A 20,311-nucleotide genomic window follows, 5' to 3' on the forward strand; every position below is an offset into this window, starting at 1 on the left:
TTATTATATCATACCTATAAATTATAGACATGGTAAAAATAGGAGATCATAAAAGCTGGATTTTTACTGACTCAGCCCCCCCCCATCACCGTGGATGGGATATGAATATATTTTAAAAATATCCGGTATAAAATTCTCAAAATTAATAAAAATACTGAAAAGAAAAAAGATGATCTGAAACTGCAATTGAAAGCAAGTTATGTTGACAAAAACCTATAATGCCAACACTGGGGACATTGGGACAGAACTGTGCAATGGAGGCCAATTTAGGCAGTAGACTAGGATCCTGTCTCAAATAAATACATTTTTGTATAAGTAAGTAAATAAAAATGAAATAACCAAAATATATTAAAATGGAAACTAAGTCAATGTCCAGGAGTTTTTCTTCAGGGTATTAAGCTCCTTGACCTGGAGCCACTTAAAAATCAAGATGCATTGCTTGTTTGTTTGTTTACTTATTTATATATAGGGTCTTGCTATGTAACACTGGAACTCTCTGTGTAGTCCAGGCTACCCTAGAACTCATGGTCATCCTTCTGCCCCAGCCTGTCCTGTTTGGGGATTATGGGTATGTGCTATTATACCTGGTTGATGTATGTTTTCAAATGGAAAGAAACTAGAAAAGTTTTCTGTTCGGTAAGAACACCACCACTTTAAGGCTAATGTAATATTAGATCTACTTCATTTGGCTCCTTGAAAATAGACGTTTGTCACTTTACTTATTATTAAGAAAGGGTCTCATGTAGCCAAGACTGGCCTTGAACTGCTTATCCTTTTGCCCTCATCTCACAAGGTTATGGGCATGTATGTGCCATCATGTTGGACTCATAGATTTACCCTGAGTATATTTGTATGTCTGGGGCTCAACTCAATTCCTGGCACACAGTAAAAGCTCAAGACATTTACTGTATGAGTGTGAAAAGTTCCCATCCGGGAACAGCCTCTTGGGGTTACCAAAGCTGAGTGGGGCTGGCGTGAGATGCAATGACATTTGTTACCCACTGTATTGGGCAAGATTTCCACTTTGGTTTCTGTTGTTGGTGGTTTATTTGTAACAAAGCTTATTTCTAAGGAAACATGCCAGAAATTTATTTAAATCAAACCATATAGGAGAGGAATCTGTCTTAAATCAAATGGGCAATCCCCCCGATGACTGTATAGATACAAATCCCTGAGAGAGCCAGAGGTTAAAGGAAGCCTGGGTCTACTCTAACACAAAGACTGCTCGTGAAGCTCAGCCCTCATCAGAGAACTTTCTTCTTGTAGTAGATGGTAATTATCACAGAGCCCCACACTGGGCAAAGTGTACCAAAGAAGAGACCTGGGGAGTGACCCACTCTAAAGGAGATGTCTCTATCTCACCCTTCTCCTTAGGCCTCCGGGATCTATGCAGAAGAGGGAGTGGGAAGATTTTCAGAGTCAAGGACTTCAAGGAAACAGTGTTTTCCAGACCCAACATGTCAGACAATCTACAAGCTCACAGAGACTGTGACAGCATGCGCAAGACCTGCCTACGCTTCAGTAAGACAATTTCAGCCTGGAGGAAAGAAGAAGCTATTTGAAAGTGGTAGCTCCTAGAAGAGGAAACTCCATTTTCTACAGAGGAGTGACACTATTATATCAACTGTGCTCCAGTGCAGGCCCCAGGAGTCTCTGGCCAACACTAATTGGACCCCATGATTGTAATTGTATTGTTTCGGTATATCTGTTGTTGTTTGTGTTTGCTGTGCTTTGTTTTTTTAAGAGAGAAAGGACACAAAGCTGGGCACATAGGGAATTAGGGGAGGACCTGGGAGGGAGAGGGGAAAGAATATAACCAAAATGTGTTGCATAAAATTCTCAAAGAATAAGTAAAAATGTCTTAAAAATTGCAAGTACCCAATACTAATTTTACTAAAAACAACCAATGATAGAATAACCATTATTAAGTAGTCATGAAAGATTAGGCCTCTCCACAGAATGAATATTGTTTCTATTATTTCTATCTTGATAACAATCTTGTGAGATAAGTTGCATTTACCGAATGTGAAGAAAGACTAAATTATTTTGCACAAGGCCACATACACACTAAGTGATAGAGTCAACTTAAACTTGATTCTAACATATACTTAAATTTTCTTCCCTCAATGTCCTGATATCTGATGATCAAGATTTCCTTACTCAGAACTTCTAGTTTATACCTTAAACTGAACCATTGAGGAATAAAGGGCTTGGCCCACATTTGTAAAATAAAAAGCCAACTCAGACGTGAATCAGATTGGCTCTTGTCATTTGAATGAGAAGTGCTCACTATAGGCTTAGGCATTTGAATTATTGGTCCCCAGTTGGTGGCACTGTCTGGAGAGGTTATGGGGAGGTGCAGCCTTGCTGGAGGAAGTATGTCACTTTAAACTGAGAGTTTAAAGCCTTCTCCCATTTTCTGTTCCCTCTCTGCTTGGTGCTCGTGGTTAAAGTTGTGACCCCTCAGCTTCCTGCTTCTGATAACAACCCTCCTCTTTGCTGTTATGAACTCTACCTCTGTAACCGTAAGACCAAATAAACTCTCTCTTCTTAAAGTTGCCTTTGGTCACAGTGTTCTATTACAACATGAAAGGAACTAATACAGCTCTATTAGTTTATTTTCTATTTACCTCTAGACATAATTGTGGCCTCTGATCACAATGTATAATAGCACATGCTAATTTTAGTTATTTAACTGGTACAAAGTTAAGTGTGTTTGAAATATTGCAATCTTTCTGAATTTGAGATCATTTTAAAGCCACAGGCTTCTTTTTGTGTGTGTGTAAGGAATGATGTAGAGATTGAAACACAATGGTGGGGAAGACTGAAAGCCATTAGTCATTAGCCACTTTGGCACAACTGTGGTCCAGAAACAAAATCGGAATGCTCTCCAAGGATCAGTAGCCAAAGCTCTCCAAGAAGTTTCTTCAAGCTTCTTGGACTACTCTTACATTTTTTTCCCTTTTCCTTTTCAGAAAGGAAATCAGAATTCAATGAAAACCTTTCACACGCCAGAGTTTGTTCTAAGTACTTCCAAATACATGGCAGGAGTCCTTGATATTAATTTCAGTGTGTAATCTTTGTAATCCAAAGTTTACAGAGCTTGTTTAGAGTGACCGGGCCTTATATACAGGCACAACTCTCTCACCTACGCTGCATTTTTGTCTGTGGAGAAGCAATTCTGCTTTGGATAAAATAGGCTGCTGATGGTTCACTACCTGGCATGTGGAGTCTTTATTTGGATTCTGGATTCTGATTCAAATAAACCATTTGGGTAGTTTTGAGGTTTGTATTAGTCGCTTTCTCTCTCTCTCTCTCTCTCTCTCTCTCTCTCTCTCTCTCTCTCTCTCTCTTTCTCTCTCTCAGTGACAAAGTACATCATGAAAACAATTTCATGAATGTACATGCAGCGCATCATGGCAGGGAAGACCCGGTGGTAGAATTGTGAGGTAGTTGGCCACACTGGGCCACAGCTGGGAAATGGGGAGAGATAAGGCTGGTGCTCATCAAGATTTCTTGTCCCTATTCTCTTTGTGTTGAGTGTGAGGCCTGCTTTCTTGGGATGGTACTGTCTACATTCTTTGTGGGTCTTCTCTTCTTAGGTTAATTTCTCTGGAGCGCCTTCACAGACATGCCCAGAGGTGTGTCTCCTACATGATTTCACACAGGGTCAACTTGATTATGAAGACTCATCATCACAAGATTCAAGCAGTGAATGGATATTTGAAATATTAGGTATTTTTTTTTTTGCTGTGTTAATAGTGCTTTTGATACGTTTTAAAGAGACCATAAAGATATACATTTAAATATCCACATGTGAAATGATAGCATGTCTTAATGTATTAAAACTAATCCATTGGAGAGGATGGTTAGTACTAGAAGTTAAACCAAGAGTCTTTGATAATGGCCCTTAAAGCCAGTTGATGGGCACATGGAAATTGCTAATATTCTCTCTACTATGTAGACTTTCCACATAATTAAAAAATAAACATCCCTGTAGTGTGGTTGGGGATTGACAGGGGGAGAGGCTTGGGTTTGAATAAGACTTCCCACTGAGTAGTTTTGTGAACTTGGGCAACTTTTTTCCTCTCTGAGACCCACTTTCTCAGCCATAGACTGACTTACTTAAAGGGCTTACCCAATAGACCCATGATGTGAGATCAAGGAAGCCATGGGCAGAAATAGCCAGCACAGTTCCTTGCATACTCTAAGATCTTTACAGAATAGCTGACTGTTATTATCACAAGGCACCAATGACTTCTGATTTCATTTCTCTCCAAATATGGCCCAAGGAAAGCTACCAATAGTCACATGAATCCTGTTGTGGCCCGCAGCCAACATGAATGATAGATACTGTCTATGCACACTGTTTTCTACCAACACCTCTTTGGAAGAGAGTCAGTCAATTTTCCCAGTTTCCCCTACATTCTGGGTGACCTCAGTCCAGGTCTCTTTCCCCCAAGTGATTTCCTTCTCTCAGTTCACATCACAGTTTTTCTAATATCCACATAGCACTTCTGGCCATGTCCTCTTGTTTTAAGAATCATACCATTTTGTCTTGTTCTTCAATGCCAAAAACCAGTTTTACTGAATGGGTTTGCTACATAGTTTTATTCTCTCATTATTGTTTCAAACATGTCCTATCATGTTTCCCTTTCCTATCCTGGAGTCGTATCTTGAACTGGTCTATATTTATATTAAAATATTTTTATTATAATTAATTTTGATATATGCGTTGGTGGGGGGTGGGGGTGAGGTCCTGAGGATCGAACTCAGGTTGCCAGGCTAGGCACTGAATGTTTTTATCCACTAGCCATCTCCTACATATTTTCAGGTTACTTTTCATTATCAAAAAAAATGATTGTTTTAGAAATTAAAAGCCTTAGCATCCTTTACACAAAAATTTGTACTTTACTTTGTATCCAGTTTGGTTTCTTTCATTTTCTTTTCTTTTCGTTTCTTTCTTTCTTTCTCCTTTTTTTTTTTCCTTAGCACATTTTTATTTGTTTTTGGTTTTCTGAGTCAAGGTCTCATTCTGTAGTCTCAGGTGGCCTGGGACTCACTATGTGGATGAGGTTGGCTTTCAACAGTCTTCCTGACTCTGAATTCTGATTGCTGACTTTATAAGCCTGCACCACCATGTCCTGCTTCTCAGCCTATTTTGATGTAGTCATAACGAAGAAATAGTGATGGGTCTTGCTTTCTTCTTTCATCTGCTCTGGTCAGACGGTGAGGGGAGAGGATGACACAAGAAATAGGCAAGATCTTCTGTGAGCAGAGCCATAGCATCCTGGACAGCAGTATCCTGTGAGTCAGATCCAGGCTCTTTCTCACTGTTCTGAGATGTTTGAGGAATGACACACACCTGAATGATGGGCGATGCACAATCAACTCACTAATTATTCCTATTCTACAGGTCTCTTCTGACACGCCACCTAAACAAGCCAGGTGCTTGTCAGACATGGCTTCTTTTCTCTAGTGTTTCCAATTTTTCAGGAGATTAGCTGTGAACACAGGGATTATAATGTGTTCCCAGATCCACCAAGAGTGGACAGGGATGTTTTTGGTTAGGAAGCCTAGATTAGGGTTCCTAAGAAAGGATCAGAATTTGAGTATCGGTGCTGTAGGCAGCTCAGGAGCAGCCATTTCCGTTGTCCCCACAGGAAACTTGTCCTGACTTGTCTGTATGAGGAGGCTCAGAGCCGGACTAAGGCAGAGTCTCTGTGGGCAGGGCATCTATGGGGCTTTTGCTTCTCTTACAAGCTGTGCTGTTCACGTTTGGTTTAGGTTTATATACACAGGTTGAATTCAAGAGACGAAAGACCAGTTATGAAGACCAGTTACGTTTATAAGCCTTTATATACCCTGATGGGCTGAAAATCCTATTTCCATATGGTCCCTGCTAGAACCAGCCTATGGGCCTTTCTTCCCATGAAGACTTCTCTGTAAGTAGAGACTCGTTCTACTGGAAAATGATTGTGGGCTCAGGTTCTTTAACCATATAGGAATTTTCACAGAGATGGTGTAGATGTTTCTCAAACGTTGGATGAGTTAGGCTTTCCTGTCAACTTTCAGTGAGTTCCTCTTTCCTCTTCAAATTATTATTATTTTTAAAATTTATATCTTTTTTTCTAATTGTATGAACATTTTGTCTTCATGCATGTCTGTTTGTCATGTGGGTACCTGGTCCCCGTGGAGGTCAGAAGAGGGCATCAGATTCTCGGAGCAGATTTCTTTCTTTTTTATTTATTTACTCCTTTCTTTCTTTCTTCCTTCCTTCCTTCCTTCTTTCCTCCCTCCCTTCCCCTCACCTCTCTTTCTTTCTTAAGACAAGGTTTCTCTTCATAGCCCTGGCTGTCCTGGAACTCCCTCTGTGGGCCTGGCTGGCCTTGAACTCAGAGATCCACTTGCCTCTGCTTCTGAGTGCTAGGATTAAAGGTGTGCACCACCAGGCCTGTTCTCCAGATTGTTTTATTCAAAGGCATTAAAAAAACAAACAAACAAACAAAAAACAGGAAGGCCTAACTGAAGCAATGTGACATTTGTCATTCTACCTATGGGCCTGCAGTTGGGGTGGGAAAGGACAGAAGGACAGACTTTAAGAAGCAGTCTTCATGTAAAATTTTCCACGGGATCAGTGACTTGATTCTTGAGTTACCTTTTTAAAAACTGAAGTTAAACTAAAATTCTAAAGCTAAGTAATAATAACGATCTCCTTCCTTCCCCTCACATACAGTCTGCTCACAAAGGCGTCAGTCGCCCCCTAACCCCTAATGAAACAGACCAGGTCAGAGCTTCAATGGAGAATATTATACCTCCGAGGAGTGAAGTTCCTTCTCCAAGGCTGCACTCCACGAGTGCCGGGAGTATAGCTCTGACATCTGAAACACATATCTAATTAGTCCTGTAATTAGTCCCGACCTCCATGCAATCCTCACCCCATAGTTCACCTTCTGGTCTCGTTAAAGCATGTTTCCTGACTGAGTTCTTCAGAAACAAAACAAAATGCTAATGAGCACATGCTCACACAAGGTCCCTTTGCAAACAGCCTTAGAAATATAGCCAACTCCAGCTTAAATAGTCACAGTAGCCTTGGCCCCAGGACCAGATATACTTATTATTAATATGAAAATTTGAACTGTGGGTGAGGATGGGATGCAGCAGATCATTTCCCCTCCAGAAACGTTTCTACAGATGTCTTTGGGGAAAACTATTGAGTTTTGGGAAAGTATCTTGAAGAAATAAAGTCTATCATGTCCCCACTACCAATTTTTTATCACTTCTTCCAACTATGCTAAAAGGAAACTTTCAGTAGATGCTATCTTAATGCTAGTGCCGTGGGCACTGATTGGTTATAAACAAGCTTCTCTATAATAGTCAGTAATATTTATTGTTTTTTTTAAATTTTATGTGTGTAAGTATTGGCCTAGCATGTATGTATGTGCACCATGGACATGCCTAGTACCCACTGGGGTCAGAAGAGGGCATCAGTTCCCTCGGAGATGGAGTTGCTGTGGACAATGATGAGCCACCCTGTGAACTAAACCTGAGTCTTCTGCAAGGGCAGTAAGTTGTCTTAATGGCTGAGTCATCTCTACAATCCATTCTCTAAAACATTTTGCTTAAAAATTTAATAAATAATCTATTACAGTACACTGAAGAAATGGAGACTGTATCATGCATGTGTGTGTAGGTTGTATGTATGTACGAATGTTTCTCCTTCACCTCTGTTGGAGGACTCCCCTTTGCTCGTGGCCTATTTGCAATTGAACACACTTCTAAAACCCACAATAACAGAAGGCATTGGAGTCTAACCCTGTTGTACACACATTCTGCAATGCCGCATTTACAGCCTCCATTTCTGCCATTTTCTTGGTGTTCTTTGATAGACATTTCCTTGATGGACAGAGCACGTGCAAGCCACAATGCTGGTACAGAGGTCAAGTGTGGTACTTCCTGGAGTGCGTTACAGATGGGAGAGACTCCCTGGAAGAAAACGTGAAGGGAAAAAAAAGAAAAAAGGGAAAGGGTGACTAAGTTTTAGGAGATGTCCCTTGACACTGTGAAACACACCATCGAGTCCCTGGAATGGAAGAGGGCTGGCCATCAGTTGGACATTAGCCACTGGACACTGGGAATTCTTTAGTAGGAAGTATATCTTAATGAAAGAGATTAAAAAAATTCATTTATTCTTACTTTGTGTTCACTGGTGTTTTATCTGCATGTATGTCTGTGTGAGGGTGTCAGAAGTCCTCAAACTGGAGCTGCAGACAGTTAGGAACTGCCACATGGAATTGAACCTAGGTCCTCTGGAAGAATAGTCAGTGCTCTTCACTGCTGAGCCATCCCTCCAGCCCCGAAAGAGATCTTTTTTTTTTTTTTTTTTTTTTTTTTCAAATAGATGCAGAAATAAAGCTCTAAGCTAGGGCACTAATACAGTTGGCACAGTTTTCCTAAGGTTGCACTCACAACACTCCCTGGCATACATGGGAATGAACTATAATTTCCCTACAAGCCTGGTTCACCGGGACAAACATACTTGAAAAAATGCAGCAGAACACATCTATGCTGGCGAGGGAGAAAGAGTGAAATGCAGACTGAGAAGACAGGCAGGGGGTGAGGGATGGGCACCAGAAAAGGAGGAAGTCTGCATGGGAAGGGATTCTTTACTGAGTGCCACACCATTCCAGTTGCTACATGTACATGTATGATGGCCTCAGCACTTCTATAAGGTAAGGTATCATCCCCTTTTTGCAACTAAGAAAATCAGCACGGAAGATTGGAACCAAAATTCCTACTCTATCCTGGGACTGACCTGGGACTCCTCTTATTATGTATGGAAGCCCCAAAGTGTAGGACCAACCAAATTTGTTAACTTCAAAGGGACAAAAAGATGTTCTTTATACCTGAAGACTAGAGAGGTCCTTAAAGAGTGGAGAAAGAATGGGAAGAAGGGGAAAATGGCCCTTAGAACTGTTAAAAACAGTACAATCGTGTGTGTGTGTGTGTGTGTGTGTGTGTGTGTGTGTGTGTGTGTGTGTGTATAGAAAAAAATGCAGACAAGTTTTTGGCTTAGTAGGAAAAAGCTGTTGGAATTTTTTTTTTTAACTGTAAAAGCCCTGAGAGAAAAGAATGAAAGAGTAGATTTTACGAGACTCCTCCCCCAGACACAGGCTCAAAGATTAGTCATGGGGTGAGCTAGAGTAATAGAAGAGCTAGGAGGAGGGTGTGTTTTGGAAGGGAGTGCAGGAGAGCAGTGTCAAAGTATAACATTTAGCCCATGAACAAAGGCGGGGCTCTTGAGCTGTTTTTACTGTTCAGTGCTCAGCTGTAGGGCGGTGATGGAGGACAAGGACCATATTATTTGCCTACACCAAACAATAATCCATAGGTAAGCTTCAAATGTGTTCAGTTAGGAAGCAGACTTGAGGCAGCCTTTGCAGTTCTCAATTAAATGTCGGTATCACACAGTGGAGTGTGAGGAGGAGACAATAAAGAGTTCTTTTAAATACAGGATGTCATATAACCCAGGCAGGCCTTGAGTTGCTGAGTCTCTTGCCTCCATCTTTCACGTGTTGGGGTTACAGGTATATTCTGCTATTCCTGGGCCATGAAATGTCATCTTGGTCTTTCACTTGACTTACGGAATTGTCTTGGTCTTCTCTGTTAAGCGTAGTTTCTTGAGGGTTGTCACAATATCTGACTTGAGGTTGCTCTACAGTGACTAAATGATGCAACAACTCACTGACCAAAATGGTATTGATTCCTGAGGAAAAGGATGATGGCAAGGATATCTATCATTCATTACATATTTTCAGTAATGAGGCTCATTACGGATATATATATATATATATATATATATATATATATATATATATATGTATATATATATATATATATATATAGTTTATTTTTTGTATTCAAGAGGGCTGTGAATTACTACAGAAAATGAGTGTGAGGGATGAACTAATTTATAGAAGGTCATAGAACCAATAAAATATTAACATTTAATCTGATTGAGCCTGGCTTGAAGGTTTTCATTTCCCCCCAGTTCTGAGCATTGAATCTGGGAGCTTATGCTCTACCTGAACCTCCCCTTCTTTATTTTATTTTGAGGCAAAATCTTATTAAATTGCTTAGGCTGGCTCTGATTGCACTCTGTAGCCATATCAGGCGTGTGTGTGTGTGTGTGTGTGTGTGTGTGTGTGTGTGTGTGTGTTTATGTATTTGGGTGTTGATGTATGTGTGCTGATACATGTATCTACATGTGTATCTGTGTGATTGTGTGTGTATTTAATGCATTGAATACATTGATGCATGTGTGCTGATACATGTATCTACATGTGTGTCTCTGTGATCCTGTGTGTGTATGTGCATTTATGTATTTGAATGTGTTGATGTATGTATGTTAAAACATGTATCTTTATGTAGGTCCCTGTGATCCTTTGTGTATGTTTGTGTATTTAGATATTTGAGTGTGTTGATGTATGTATGTTGATATGTGTATCTACTTGTGTCTCTGTGACCGTGTGTGTGTGTGTGTGTGTGTGTGTGTGTGTGTATGTGTAATTCAGAGGTTGATGTTGGTATCGTCCTCTGTCTTATTTTTTTTTCCAGTTCACTGACCTTAGAGGTCACCTGTGCAGCTGGACTGACCGGCTAGCAAGCGCCAGGGATCCTCCCCTCACCAGGCCCAGCTTTTTTTTCAGGGTGCTGGGAATAGAGTCCAGGTCCTCACGCTTATCAACAAGCACTTTCCTGAGCCAGCTCCAGACCGTGAAGTTGCAACCTCTCTTCCTTATTTTCTCAAGTTGTTGAAATTACACCCTGGGCTACTGTGCCCATCTGAATACTCTTGATTCTATTTCCTGTCATTTTCTTTAAGCCAAGTGAAATCTTAGTGATGAGTTTCCCCAACATTACCTAAACTGACAGATGATGTAAAGGATGTTTTTCCTCTCGCTTGGAGAAATGAATACTTTTACAATCATTTAAAGGAAAACTAACAATTTGGTATCTGCAAATAAAATTTATTTCACATTTTTACATTTTATAAAACTTCCTATGTGAGAAAAAAAAACACCAAACACTTTATGTAAAAATTACAAGAACATTTGAAATTTTGGAACGAACATGATTAAGAGTTTTTCATCAACTCAAAAAACCTAATCAAAGGTTTTGAACAAGCAGGAGTTCCTACATGAGAGTCAAATGGGAACAACAGCAGCTGACACTTGAAAATAAAATATTACATTAATAACCATTTCAACATGATTGATAATGCTTGATGAGTCTCCAGTGAGACGTTTGACTTAAAATTTAAATACTGGCTCTCAAGAAATCAGCAGCAAACATGTGAATGCAACAAACTAATACAACCAATGCAAACATATAAAACACCAGAGAATCCTGTAGTTCAGAGTCTACTGTTCAAGAAACCATCAACTTCAACAATCATTCTAAAATACAAAGCAATAAAACATTAGGGTCTTCTTATTTACCTTAATGAAAGTTTAACTACACTTTGAAATATATTCAGCATGTTAACAATTTAAAATAAAAATCTATTTATCCACAGTTTTTTCAAAAGTTTTGGGTCTTCCAGGTCCTAAGAGATAGTAAGTTAATACAAAAAAGATAGGAAAGAAGAATATATAGTTTCTATTTTTAGAAAGGTACCTCTATGAGCAATAGGGGAGAAAAATAAGATTCTATCTCTGGGTCTATAATAATTGGTAATACAGTCAATTGATCAGTTAGCGCTGTATTTTATGGGTAATATTTAAAAATGAAATAGTTTTAATTAAAAGAGACCCAATTTCTTAAAAAAAAAACAAACACACACACACACAAACCTACCAGCGATTATTGTTATTATCCATCTTGAGAGATCGAGAGCCACTTGGTGGGTGAGAGCACTCCAGATCTTAATTGGAATTGGTACAAAAGGGTAGGAAATGTTCACCCAGACATTACTCAACAAGTCATTGGAAATAATGGCCAGGATTGTATTTTTCATCGAAAGTAAACAATTGGTGCTTACGTATCAGGTCATCTACGAGAGGCCAGCACTGCAGCAAGGGTGACAAAGACATCCAGGAAAAGAAACTTACCTGGCTTGGCTTGTGGGCTCTAAGGTAGCCCGTGCGTATAAAGCATCTGCGTAACGTACTCACAGGCACCTTATTATAAGCATCCAATCTCCTTGAGGATTCTTCAGTAATTCGCTGTTCCATTTTTTATTTCATTCATTAAGTAGTTCCCAATGCATCCCCAAGATCCTTCACCTAGTAAAGCTCCTTAATGAGTCATGCCAGGAGCAGCTCAGATTTTGATTCACTTAGGAAAGCCATTGTTAGGAGCAAACCATAAATGGGAAATGCAATGTGATGGTCCCTTCACAATGGGAACACAATAACATAATTCCATAACTGCAAAGACCATGATCTAAATAAATATAGTGCATAGGTGTCATAGACTAGATTTAGATTTCTTTTGTGACTTTGTCAATATCAACTCTTGTATGTAGACAATATAATTCATTTTTCTGCTTACTAACAAATAATCAGTTTTATTTTATCTATTATGTTTTATTATTATCCCTTAGAAATCTGTTTGCTTTCTAATGATAGACAGAAAGGGGATGGATCTAGATGGGAAGAACAGGGGAGGGGAATTGGAGGGGCAGAGGGATGGGAAACAGTAATCAGGATATGATGTGTGAGGGAAAAAATTCATTTTCAATAAAAGGGAAACAAAATGAAATAAAAGAGTGGATTAAAAATGACATTCTTGTCTTTCAGGTTGTGATAGCCTAGCTTTTAATGGCTGAGCAATCACTGTAATCCAGCATTCTACTATTAAAATAACTGATGTAATGCTTTTATATATTTACTAGAAGTAATTGTAAAATATTCTTTAGTATATAGCATTTAATTTTAGTAAAAAAAATGTTAAATTTGGTGAGTGAGTATGTGTGTGTGATGCTTGTGTCTGTGTGTGTGTGCACATTGTTTGCATGTGTGCACATGTTTGTGTGTGTGTGTGTGTGTGTGTGTGTGCACTGTTTGTGTGTACTTGTATGGCTGTCAGGGGCTGACAGTCTTCCTCTGTTGCTCTCCATCTTGCTTTTTGAGACAAGATCTTTCACTGATTCCAGAGCTGCCTGACTAAGCTTGCTGTTCAGTCAGCTCCAGAGATCTGCCTCTGTCTGCCCTCATCAGTGTTAGTGGTTCAGCTGTGCACCACCGAACCTAGCTTTTATAGGGGCGCTAGGGACTCAGCTCGGGTCCGATGCATCTGCAGCAGGCACTTTACCAACCGAGTCATTTCCTCAGTTTCCCAAAAGATATTTGAAACGAAGTTAATTGTGCACGGGGTCATCACAGAAATGATTTACTTGCTGTAGTTGAATGTTACATGCAAATATTTAACAGATAAACATTAGTTTTTGCTTGGAAATAGATGTAGATACTGTACTAGGAAATACTAAAGATCTGTGACTTCATGCTACTCATAAAGTCTTCACAGTTATAATTTTCCTTAACTACCATCTGCATTATTTATGTTGAAGGAATGGGCTAGATAGCTATATGGGAGATAGAGATAGCATTCTTTATTGCTACACATTTTTGGTTCTTTAGGAGAATTAATGTTTATACCTATCACATATAACTGAGATAGACAGTGTCTATTTCAACCTCATATTTGTTGAATATATTCCCTTCCTTGTGTGCATGCATGTGTATGTGTGAGTGTACATGTCTGTGCTCACGTGTAGGGAAGTCAATAATCAAGCTCAGTCCACCTTAGTTTTTCCTTGTTGTTGTTGGTGATTTTTTTTCTTTCTTTCTTTTTTTTTTTTGTTGTTGTTTTTGAGACAGTCTCTTACTGGGACCTGGAGCTTCCTGATTAGGCCAGGAGGCCTAGTCAGTGAGCCCTAAAGATCGGCCTCTTTCTGCCAGTCCAGTGCTGGGGTTAAAAGCATGCACCATTATACTCAGCTTTTCATGTGGGTGCTGGGGATTTGAATGGAGGTCCTCATGTTGGTATGCAATTATCTCACCAACTGAACCATCTCCCAAGCCCCCATAAACCTGATTCCTTCTATAAAAGCAATTGTCTTGCATTCCCGGATAATCACAAATTTGATGTGCACAGAAACCACTCAGTACAATGAAGATGACCTTTTGGAATGACATTAATATAGTGGGTTTAGTAATAAGAAATCACACATTTGTTACTGATATTGATGCTATGTGCCATTCTGCAGAACTCCTTTGGGAGTCCCTCTGAAATGTTCAGAATCCATATCTGTATGCAATTCAACTAAACACAACCCTCCTGACCATGCTATTCTATACAGAAGCTCCTGAAATGGAAAGGCAATTAGCATTCCCAGACATGTTTTTCAATTACAGAACATACTTCATATATAGTCAACCAAAGCAAGACCCTTAGCAGCCGCAAGCCTCTGGGCCTCCACAAAGGCTACCTGGTATTCAGAACAGCCTGGGACAGAATTCCAACCTAACATCTAATCAATCAAGAACTTTTTTTTTTTTAAATGAACAAAACATATCTAAGACAGAGCTCACCCCTTTTTAGAAAACATTTACCGGGAAGGGAGGGAGTGACATTACGTTGTTAATTGGTTCATATGTTGGAAACCCTTCCTACCTCAGGTTTAACAACATCTAAGACTCTTTAGCTCCTTTTGTGAATGGAAAAGCACCACCAACGAGGCCTGCCTCCACCTGTCACATCCCTGCCTGCAAGCTTCATCATTCTCGGGGCCTAGGAAAAGCTGGCATTGCCTCCTGGGGACATTTGTGCTGGTTGTAGCTGTCTTCCCAAGTGTCTGGAAGATTATATTTTTGGAGAAAGAACAGGAGGGCCAAGATTATCTTTAAAAGGCATGGAGCTGTGGGTAGGCACTCAGGAAAATTTTTTTTTATGGAAGAAAAGGAGAAAATGGGAAAAATGGGGAGAAAAATGGAGAAAGCGAGGGATAGGGAAAAGAAGAGAAAAGGGGGGAGGGGGGAAGGCGAAGCAGTGCTGTGGCTGTAAATGTGCTTTGTAGCTGTAGTTCAGCTAATAAGCCCAGAAAGCTGCCCAAGAGGAAGGAAGAAAGTACCAACCCTCACCCGCCCCCCCCCCAAAAAAAAGCTGTATGTGTGCATTCTTGAAAAGCTCCAAAGGGGTTAAGAAGCCTTACTACCCTCTTCTCTAAAGCCCTGAGCATTCTCCCAACAGCAACCCTCCTACCTCCCGCCCCCCACCCCCGCAGATGACTTCCTCTAGAGGAGGATCTCCATATAGTCTGGAGATGCACCTCTCTGATTTGGCTTCTGCCTTCTAGGAGCCGGGGGAGTTGGCAGAGTCCATTGTGTGTTTATCCTGCAGTTTCTATGCTCCACGCCATCCCCATCCCCGCAGCTGCAGCAGTTTGGGATGAGGCTAGACTGGCAGAGGGGTGGGGATGGCACCTGCAGTATCTCTGAAGTCTGGAGCCCCTGAGGATTCTGGGAGCGGAGCCAGGAGAAATGGATCCACCCCAGGCAGGTCTCATACAGGAGCTGCCCCTGCCTCTGTTTGCTGATGCTTCCCCCAAAACACCAAAGGTCTTAAATAAACTGACCAAGAGGCACAGGACACTAGAGAGAGCAGATGAAAATATAAAATGATAAAAAAAAGAAAACCCAATGAGGTGAGAGGCAATGGGAAAGATGCAGAGGAGAAAGAGTGTAAACACCCCCTCTTCACCCTGCAAGACCACCTCACACCTTAGGAGAAGAACAAGGCACATATACCAGAGGACTGCAGAGGTGTCACTGAGGATGCTGTACACCGCAGAGGAGAAGAGATATTTGCACTCAACTTGACTTTCTAATTGTCCCACAGACTGGGAGTTAATTGGCTTTATCTAGTTGCGTGGCTCTGGGCCTCATTTCCTCTTCTGTAAAACCAGGGGTTTGATAGAGACACTGTTGAAAGCCTGATGTGAGCCTCCATGCCTGTCAACCTGGGAGCCAGGGGATCTGAGACCCAACATCAATGATCTTTCATATGTGACTCCCCCATTTCCTCTGCCACCTAGTTATCAATGCAGAACAGCACACGCACAGGTCACTGAGCTGACGCCAACTCTCAATGATGGCAAGGGGTATGATGGCTCAAATGTGAGGCTGATTGGTCTTTCTGCCTTGAAGGAAGGAAGGAAGAGAAGAAGCCAAGCCGTATGATCTCTACTTTGAATTTCCAAGGGGAATCTATTCTAGAATATTCTATCCCAAAATTTATGCACTGAAGTAAATTACATATTCCTTTGAGGGGTTGAAAATAGCTGGACTTGATCAAACCATCAAAAAGACGCCTAAAATGATCCTCCCTCCCGTTTTTTAGGGGGGATTTTATTTCTTTTCATCCCAGAGATCGGATTGACTTTTCTGTGGGGATCCAGTACACGCCAGCCCCTCTTGGCTTGTCTGCCTTGTACCACTCTGCCAAACCGCTTCAATGCAGCATTTCCTGGGGGTTGTTTAGCTCTGTGTCTAGGTGGGAGTGCACTGTTGAGTAAGGTCTGCCGTGATGCAGACCCCACCCCCATGCCACACACAACCGGAGACAGTTTAAAGGACGATGAGGGAAAAAAATGAGTTTGCACAAGTTTCATTTTAAATTTGTCTCAGCCTAAAATTCCTTTCAATTAAGAAGGAAATACATAGAAATAAAACTCCCTGCCTTCTCGTGCCTTCAAGTGGGAGGTGGCACACGGACAGTGTATACTTTGTGTTTTCCACACCCACCAGCAATTCCATCTCATTTTAGTCTCCAAAATATGGACAGGAGGGCAACTCTGGAAAAATGGATTCCCACTCTGGCACCTCGCTGGGCACCAATCCGTGCCGAGATGAGCTCTCTCCCGCTCCTCGCCTGTGAAAAGCATCCCCTGCCTCTCTACCCCCACCCCATACACATTCTCACACCCTGGAGGGTATTCTTAGGTAATCTGTTTTCCCCAAACAGGCTTTGACCTTGTGAAGACCCCTCTCCCACTTTCCTGGCTGGGAACAACCCAATTTAAGTCAAAACACAGAACGACCTTTTCTCCTTTAAGGCAATGTTACCAAATGCAAGGTGCCAGGGGGTGCAGTTCTCAGCCCTGCATTCCGGAAGCCGAATGCGGAATGCAGAGTCAGGTAGCTAGTTAGGGTTTGAAAGTCCCCATACAGACACTCTTGACTCTGCTCAAAATCAAAGATACTGTAGAATACCTTTCCTTTTCTGAACAATTCATCATTGCGACGGGAAAAAAAACAAACCAAACCAAAACCACAAACCAAAAGAAAATAGCATTTCCTAAGTACTAAGCAATATACTTGTGCGCCCAACTCCTCGGGATTTTAAACACTAGCATCCTGCATAGCAACCAACGGTGATGCCCACACTAGCCTCGTCCACTCAGTTTTACTTAGCAAACACCTTTTTGTGTTCCTCCACGGTGGAAAAAAAAAAAATGGGGCACCAATCCCACATATGACAGGTTGGTACTTAACTGCAACCGCTCAATAGTTTTATCAGCAACTGGGAAAACTTCACAATCGTTTAATAAGCTACTTAAATATGACTAAGGAAACCCACCAGTCCTGCACTAAAAAAGCACCCAGTCTCACCTGTCTTAAATCTAGCCTAAGTCCCCCAAACGCGCCGCATATAAACACTCCTCCTTCCTCCACCGCATTATCCCAAAAGGTCCCCCCATGAACCAGCAGCACATTCCGACCGCTAACGCTAACCAAGGCAATTGTCACCATGCATTTAGACGTATCTATGCAAAGCAAAATACGTGACAATAGCCAAAGCATCGCCTGACAATTGGCTGCGCTACACATGCAAAAATAAAAATGCAACGAAGATTGTATTTTCCACTTACAGTTTATAGCGCTGTGCACCGTCACTTAACGAAAATGATAAAACTCAACAGTTCTTTCAAAAAATATATATGTGTTTAATTCGGGCTAACGGCTAAGCCGTCTCTGTGAGTGGTTCTCTCTCGCTCCTTTTCTAGGAGCTCCGGGCTGCTTATATCCCTCTCGGATCGCGCCTTGCAAAGCCAGCGGTCGCTGCAACAAGCTCGGGTGAATCTCTGCTGCAGATTGGGAATCCCATAGAAAAACCTAGGGACCCTGGAGCTGCGTGCGCAAGCGCGCGAGCCTCCACCTCGCTGCTCTCTGCCCCGCCCCCTCCTTTCTCTCTCCTCCCTCCTCCCGCCGCTCCGCAGCCCAGCCTGGAGAGTTGTGACCAAAAGCCGCTTGGCGACAGCGCATGCTCAGATGCAGGGCTCGGAGTTTTTTGCGGGTGGATTCCGAGGCTCCGGATTCTAGCAGACACTCCGGATTTTAGCAGAGATTGGGAGAAGGAGCCCAGCTAACCCCAGCCTCTGTACCTGGACTGGCATGAGAAGGGATTCATTCACCACGCCCTGAGATTGCCCGGGCCAAGTGCCTGAAAGCTTTGTCAGAGGAGACAAGAACACGTGGGCATGGGTTTTCCCGCCGCTCTCAGTTTTAGTCCAGCCCTTGTGAAGAAAACTGCAGAAACCTCCAGGAGAAGGGTTCCAGCTGGACCCTCAGCCCCTGTCCCTGCACCACGGAGAGAATGGCTGCAGTTTTCATTTTGTCCTGTGGGCGTTTTTTCCCGGAGGGTCTAGTGCTAGGAGAAGGGGACCAGAGTGCCTGGTGGCCGGGCCTTGTAGGAGCAATGTTGTGTTAAAAGGCTTCTTTCTGAACCTTGGTTGACTATCAGCGAATGCTGAAAAGTGCCATCTGTATACACAAAGTAAACATGTATTGAATATTCTTTGCATCGGGCAAGGGTTAGGTGGAGGGAAAGTAGCCAATGATGATCCTTCAGATCCAGGTTGAAGGTTCGGGGTTTTCACCTTCCTCCTCCATAAGGCCCTCCCTGAATGGCTTACGTTTGCCAGCTCTGCCCCGCTGCCCATTGGTCTGCCAAAGCCTAGAAAACTTGGCAAAGAGTAGCGCTCTTTTAGTGCTGGTGGCTTCCCGACCTGGAAAGCAAGGAAGAATTCTCAAATGCTCCCAACGGATGGCTTTTCCCATTTCCTGTTTCACGCCCTCTCTGATTTTCCTTTGAAGCACCCACTAGCAGGCACTGCCCTGTGTTTCTGGGGTTGATGGCGTTTACAAAAATCCCTCTGGAGTTTCATTTCGGCGGGAACTTCATTTTCAAGGGAAAGAAGTCCCGGGAGCCTGATGGAACTCAGTGTTCCCCTTTATCCGGGAGCTGTGCATTTTGCCCAGGGTCTTTCCATACCTTGGTACGTTTGAGGAAACTGCGATACCTAGAGCGCCCCTGGTGGCCAACTGGCTCTAAACTGGTTGCCAGGAGGCAGCTGGCTCCAAATTGGGAGACGGACTTGGAACGCATTTGAAGCAACTAAAGCGGAACGGAGACAATCCGGCCAGTGATGGATCATGCCGGGTGAGGGTCTCAGGCCACAACACTATGCAGGTTCAAAGCTAACCTCGCCGATTCAGAGTTCACGAATGCTCTTTCCACGCCAGACTCCCCAGAAAGGCTCCACAGGAAGACATCGCACCTTCGGGACTCCCAGGACAACGCTGGCAGCTCTTTCTCCCCCCAGCCCCCCCTCCAGGTGTGGGTGACAGTGGAAACCCGGATCCCGAAGCCACGTGGACCAGGCGCTCTGCGGCAGCCGAGCACTAAGCCGGGCTGCCGGGCGCCCTCCCCGCGCTCCCAGGCCGCAGTGCGCACTGCGCTGCAGGGCATCCCCACGGGCTAGGCGGATTTCTTTCAGTTTCTCGGGATGAACCAGGGGCTAAAAGTCCAGGTCTGGATAAGTTGCTTTTGGTAGCCGGAGAGATCGCCCCTGAGGGTATTCAAAGTAATCCCCCATCTTTTGTCGGTTTTCCCCACTGAGGCCGTCTGGTGTCTCCCTGGAGCACAGCCAATGCACTGCAGTGTGTATTAACCGAAGGCTTCACGATGCTATTTCTCTGCTTCAACCCAACCAACCTGCTTATTGAGGACCCACTGGTGACAATATTCAGTTTTAGATAACTCACTTTGCTCCTGTGTTTAGGGGGAAAAGAATGCACAGGTGTACTTTAAACGGAGCTGTTACTCGGTAGATTCGACTTCAGTAGCTTGTTCCAAGAAGGCAGGCAGCTGGTTTTATTTTTCCAGAAACATTTCCATTTATTCCACAGCGTTGTGTGGCGTCCCGAGTACGGCATCTTAATTTAGTCTTCACTTACAATGGTAT

General features: G+C 42.4%; 1 protein-coding gene across 1 annotated transcript in view; it reads right to left on the minus strand.

The window, feature by feature from the left end:
* The window catches only part of Vsnl1 (visinin like 1), a 113,049-nt gene extending 94,821 nt beyond the window's left edge, over positions 1–18,228 (minus strand). The window contains exon 1 of the mRNA XM_028867616.2: positions 17,936–18,228. The gene's annotated coding sequence lies outside the window, so the exon portion shown is untranslated. The remainder of the gene's footprint in view (positions 1–17,935) is intronic.
* Positions 18,229–20,311: the final 2,083 nt, after the last annotated feature.

Source organism: Peromyscus leucopus, chromosome 22, assembly GCF_004664715.2.
Source record: "Peromyscus leucopus breed LL Stock chromosome 22, UCI_PerLeu_2.1, whole genome shotgun sequence".
Classification (NCBI taxonomy): Eukaryota; Metazoa; Chordata; class Mammalia; order Rodentia; family Cricetidae; genus Peromyscus; species Peromyscus leucopus.